Source organism: Papaver somniferum, chromosome 2, assembly GCF_003573695.1.
Source record: "Papaver somniferum cultivar HN1 chromosome 2, ASM357369v1, whole genome shotgun sequence".
NCBI classification, from domain to species: Eukaryota; Viridiplantae; Streptophyta; class Magnoliopsida; order Ranunculales; family Papaveraceae; genus Papaver; species Papaver somniferum.
The window spans coordinates 35,042,901-35,049,180 of NC_039359.1; the positions used below are offsets into that span (position 1 = coordinate 35,042,901).

Genomic DNA, 6,280 nt, shown 5'->3' on the forward strand with positions numbered 1-6,280 from the left:
CGAATTTTGGCTTGTAACAGAATCTGTAACAGGCTTAAGCCGTTACTAGGTGGCGAGTCGTAATAGGCGAGAGCCTTTAGGAATTATTTGTAACCTGACAGTTGTAACACCTCCTGGACGTTACTATTTTTTTGTAACAGGAAAAAATTACTGCCAGTCAATATTGACCTGGTCAAAATTAGTCATTACTGAACATTTTTGACCAGGGAAATATTGACCGGCAGTACATTTTTGCCGGAAATACAAATAACCTAATCCAACAATATTTTCTTCATTCAATTCATGCCACATTCAAATTCAATCAATCAATTCATATAAAAAAAGAACATCAATTCTTCTAAGTACTTTTTTTTTTGTTATCAAATTCCGAGGGAATACATAGAAACTTCTTAAGTTCAGTTCCTTCTCACTTAGGTCAGTATAAGTTCAACTCAAAAACTACATACAACTTACTCAAAACTTGAAGATACTTCTCAAAACTTGCAGATAGTTACCAAGCATTCTTCATCAAGTTCTCCGTAATCCCTGACTTATTCATAAGGATAATAACCAGGCCGCTTGCAGTTCCTGCACAAAGAATCTGGCCTGCAAAAAGAAGGTAGAAACAAAATCAAAACCGCTAAGAAGTCAAGATTCAAATTGCAGGGTAACCAACTGAAAGCGTATAGAATTCTTCAAATTTGAGCATACATTAACACCTCTTCAGCCTTGAGAATAATTGAAGCTAATAGGATCAAAATGGAATTCCTGGGTTCAGTTAAGAATACAAATTTAAAAAGAATACAAATTCTTTTAAGTACCAAAAAAATCAGTTAAGTATCAAATTCTTAGGGATGTCATAAAAACCTACTAAGTTCCTAAGTTCAGTTCATTCTCACTTATATCACTATAAGCAGAAACTACATAGAAACTTACTCAAAACTTGCAGTTGCTAAATTCCTAAGTTCAGTCCATTCTCACTTATTCCTACAATTCCTTAACTAGAAATCTAACAAATAAATGAATAGAGAATGAAATCATACTTAAACTGGTCAAAACTAGCTTGAATGAATCTTGTTTTGTTGGATAAACCATAAAAAACTAAATGAAATCTTGTATATTGACTAAACCAGTAGAGCTAAATGTAGAACACTGGAAAAATAAGTATACCTTCACGTGGTATAGCCACAAGAGGACCAGCACAAGTGTGCCGCAGCTCTGTATATAAAGCTTCTTCCGTAACTACAAATAAGAAGATATCAACTGTAAGGAGTATTCCAGTTGAAATCAATTGACATCATACAACCAAAGCATAAGAAAACTTAATATTAGAACCCCAACTGGAGCCAACAATTCAATTCCTCAAGGAAAAACAGAAGAGACTGAATGAATCTCACACCGATATACATGACGGAATCGCCACTCAGTTCCATGAAAATCCTTAGCAATCAATTCCTGAGTTGGAGGTTGTTGCCCAATATCCCGTCAAAGTTATTCATAAAAAATAACACATCAAGTACCACCAGACGTGTCAAAATATTGCTGGTGATGAATACGAGATTACATACCGGTCAACAAGGTCTGAGCACAACTCCATAACCAACTCTTTCTGTAGTGTTGGGAAACTTTCTTCGGGAACTCAAATTGCTCGTATATCTCGACTCCTCTTTCTGTGGCTTTCTGAAATAATGTTTATGTTATACACAAGTTATGATATGTATCAAGTTTCAAAGTGATTCTTACTTATTAAGGGAACTAGAAGTTAGCAATAGTTAGGGAACCACGGGAAACAGTTAAGAGACTACATGATGTGAACCAAAGTAAACAACTCACTATTGAGACAAAGGGAAATAGATTACAATAAGTAATATAGAACCCAACTAATAAATCCTGCAACAAAATACTGAAACGACTAGTAACAGTTAGTCATAGATTACAAATGGTCATATTTTTGTAACTTTTTTATCAATCTCTATGCATAAGAAAATCCCAATGCCATAGCAACCATACCCGCCCAGAAGACAAAAAGGAAATAATACCTTGTCCTGGAAACAATTTACTCTGAAGATTTAAGGTTTAGCATTCGTTGTGAAATCAGTGCAAGTCCGACAATTGCAGTCTGAAAACCGGCACAAATCACACCCGAAGCAAACACAGTTGTGCAGCCACTACATGTTTGAGAATGAAAGCAACCTCTGTACAATCTACGACTTGCTCGCTCTTCGTCATCCTCACAAGATAAGCTGAAGAACAGAAACAGAAAGAACCAACAATTTGTTCAGAATAGAAGGGTTTATTGTATTCTAACAAGGAGGAGTGAACTGAATGATAACAAACATAGCCATTCCATTTAATATCAAAATAGAAGGGTTTACTGTATAAATGACATAACCAGATATGACAATGATTGTATAACTCCCAATTCTTATAAAAAATCATTGACACAGCACCGACAGAGCCACTCAGTAAAACCTACTCTGTATTAGGTAATTTGTCAAAAAAAGCAAAAAACAAAAGCAAGTTAGAGAGAACACAGTAACCAATTCCATTACCCTTTGACCATGGTCCCTATGTAACCACCAGTTATAGATTCAACAACTTCCATGTTCTTCTAATCTTGCGAACTGGACAAGCACAAAAACGTGATGCAAATTATGTATCAATTGCAAGTCTGCGGTACAATGTCACAATGAAACCAAGTTGCTAGACAAAATTGGAGCATCACTAGCTAAAAATGACAAACTGGTAATATAACTACTAATATTACTATACCACAGTAAATTATCGGTAAGGATATAAAATCAAACACTCAACAAACACAAATTATAGATACTAGTTGAGCTGTTTGAGCTTGTACCCATGGTTCAGTCTCCAAGTCTGAAGTAATTATTGACTAATCGCAAGAATACACGCCTCTATAAGCAAACCCATCAACAGAACATCACCAAAATCCATTTCAACCACTCTGCAGCAACAGTTCATCCTTGCAATTTTTGTCGATAACCATCACCAATTCATCCCATCACAAATGAGTCGATGTAATACAAACAAGCATATCAAACCAGTTACACACAATAAATATCACAGAGTACAAAATTAGTATCAAGCAAAACCCTATCAGGAGGACCCAACGCACTACTATGTTTAAAGAACAGAGCTGAAGATACTCGAGGCCTGCATAGTAAAATTTCAGAAATTTAAATTAAACCAATCACAGAAAATCAAGATTAAATTAAGTAAAAAAAACAAGAAGACTTACACGTTTCTGGGTAATTTTTCCTTCTGAAGATCTTTCTTTCTAGGGTTTAGAATATCCTCTTTTGTCCTAAATTCAAAAAACTAAAAAAAAAAAGAGCAGATTTTTATTTTTTGTGAGATTGAAACTGAAAAGGAATAAATAAAAGGAGAAGAAGTTTTATGAAGCTTACTTTTTGATCATTTTAGAGCTTATTAATCTCTTCATGACTGCAAATTTAGGTGATATCTTCCCCTTCCCCATACTGCCGAACCTTAAACCCTGAAAAATTGGGTGAATTTAGTCGGTTTTCTTAGATTACTGAAATTTGTTTGTTCTGTATTATATCGACTCATTTCAACCACTCAGCAGCAACAACTCATCCTTGAAATTAGGGTTTACATAAAACACGATTCAGACTAACTGCAAAATGGAAATAAAACACGATTAAATCTGAGAATCGAAATCAATAAAAAAGATAAGAATAAGAATACCTAGAAAGATTAAGATCTAAATCATCCTTTTCTCGCTTTCTTTTCTCTATACTCAAGACTTCAGCTAATTTTCCCCTTCGTTTTCACTACTCAATGAAACTCTATTTTTTTGAAATCCATCAATCACTGAAACCCTAATTTCTTATTCTTCCCATCTCTGTTTGAACAGGGACAAGAAAATATCAAGAACACTCATCGGAATTCTGTAGATCCATATGGAAGAATCTTTGATTGGCAAAAGAGAAAAAAAGAGAGGCAGAGAAAGAAAAGAGATGAAGAATAATGGGGAGCTCGAGATGTATGGTTAATGGGTAAAGATAAGAGGGGGAGGAAATATCCTCAATCAGTTTCTGCTTTGGGTGGAAAAAATTATTCATGTGACCAGTGACCACCTAGTGTGACCAAGCGTGTGAATGGCACGCCTAATAAAAAATTCGTAACGGCTTCCCCTTATTACGAATTATTCTAAAATTCGTAACGGCTTTCCTTGTTACAACTATTTCGTAACGACTCTTTGTAAACAGGAAATATGTAAGGGTTTATAAATCGTTACGAAATTTGGTTACTAATATGGAAATTTGTAGTAGTCGGCCATTTGCAACGGCGATTTTGTAACGGCCGTTACGAATCCAGGAATTTGGTGTAGTGGATTGGGTTATCGATTTAGGCTTAACTAAAATTATTTAGGATAATCTGACATTATGATTTCAATTGGAGATATTCTTTTTGGTACTTATTTAAAGTATTGATTAATTATTTTGATGGAAAAAAACATGATTATTTATGGTTAAGTCGAGCAATGTTTAAATACATTGAGAAAAAAGTCAATTTGTTAATGATGGAATTAGAGAATTCACAATGATTCAATATTGTTAGTTAGGCCAAGCACCATGATGTGCAATTTCCCTTAGCTATAGTATATTGAAGTTAAGGAAATGGGTCTTGGGGAAACCTCACTGTGGTGTTGTGCCATCCCTTCAGTTTCCATTTTTATTTTATTTTTTGCATTTTTTTTTCCGATAGGAGGAGTATTTGTGTAGGTTAAAAGATAATTATTAAGAGAAAAAAAAGGAGATATAATGGGATAATTGGAGTTTAGTACTTAGGTTTAGACCAACACTAGGCTTTGGTCTAACATTTGTCCAACTTTGGGGCTTGGTACTCGGACTGGACGTTGAACCTAGTTGAATGTCTTATATCTTGATTTCTGTTTAGAAATTATTAAAAATTTATAAAAAAAATTAGATTAAATTGAATTACCAAACCAGTTTACAATCATACCATTAATTTTTTTCAACATTTACATCATACTCACACAAGACAAGGAACCTATCTTCTATACTTTCTCCAAATCCATGACCACCATCGGTCCATCACCATTTCTAACTCTCTGTGACTGTCACTGCCACTGTAACCACTATGAAATTTCTACATCGGAGTAACTAACTCAATCCACACCAGAGTAACTAACTCAATGCCCACCGAACCTTCTACTCAAACATATCATTAAAAATTTCAATCCCATTGACGAGAAAAACATTATCACAACTTCTTTCTACTAACAACATAAAAACATCAAATCCTATTTCAATTTCTTCATCTCTTAACTATCGATCCCATAGAATAGACATCACATCTTACATATGTAGGGTAATTGAGAAAATAACAACATAGATTTGGTTTCCTATTTACAGAAGTTCGAGTTTTGATTTAACAAAATTGGGTTAGAAATTGGGGTTTTGATTTCGATTCAATGAAATTGATTTTTGATTTAATCAGTAAACTAGGGTTTTGTTCGGTGGTTTTATTTGATTCAAAAATTAGGTTTCAATTTAATGAAATTAAGATGTTGATTTGACCCACTAAACTAGGGTTTTGCTTGATTCCGAGATTAAGGTTTCTGTTTATTGAAATTGGGTTTTGATTTTGGAGAGTAATTGATGCAATGACTTTGTGATTGAATAAATCATGGAAGGAGTTAATAGAGTTTGCGACGGTTGTGTTCTTGATAGAAATCAGGGGAACTTGATTGATCAACTTAACAGAGACAAATTAAAGTAGAAAGAAGAAAAGGAAGCAATACCTAATACATGAACCTTGAATTCGATTCTAACCTCTAGTTGAGGCTTATACTGTATCATGGATGTCGATTTGCTAAGAGCAACTGCAATGGACGAGTAAACCCAAACTTTCAGTCGAGTGGGCTGGCGTAGTGGGACGGACCATCAATCAAAATTTGATCAAAGATTAAAATCCAGACCAAATTTGGTCTGTGATCAAGACCAAATCCAAATATAGTCGGGCGTTGATATAATCTCCGCTACACATCGGGCGTTGATATAATCTCCGCCATTCATCGGGCGTTGATATAATGTCCGCTACACAAGGGGCGTTGATATAATGTACGCCTGAAACGGGACGTTGATATAATGTACGCCCGATGGGGCGTTGGTAAAGACAACGCGCGAAATGGGGCGTTCATATGCTTAACGCCCCACTTTCACAATTTATGAAACTTGCATGGGGCGGGCTTTATACCTCCGCCCCATTTTTTTTTTTTTTTTTTTGTTTT

General features: G+C 34.8%; 1 long non-coding RNA gene across 4 annotated transcripts; it reads right to left on the reverse strand.

Moving 5' to 3' along the window:
* Positions 1 to 239: 239 nt before the first annotated feature.
* On the reverse strand, positions 240 to 3,953 carry LOC113353117. Of its 4 annotated transcripts, none has more exons than XR_003361084.1 (10): positions 3,709 to 3,953; positions 3,408 to 3,496; positions 3,239 to 3,318; positions 2,837 to 3,153; positions 2,532 to 2,603; positions 2,019 to 2,222; positions 1,548 to 1,659; positions 1,377 to 1,434; positions 1,150 to 1,221; positions 240 to 585 (listed from the first exon to the last, which is right to left on the reverse strand). It is a non-coding gene; the product is annotated as an uncharacterized LOC113353117 (long non-coding RNA). The 4 variants fall into 4 exon arrangements; XR_003361085.1 differs by having other exon boundaries at positions 3,408 to 3,637; XR_003361087.1 differs by lacking the exon at positions 2,532 to 2,603.
* Between the last annotated feature and the right edge of the window lie 2,327 nt (positions 3,954 to 6,280).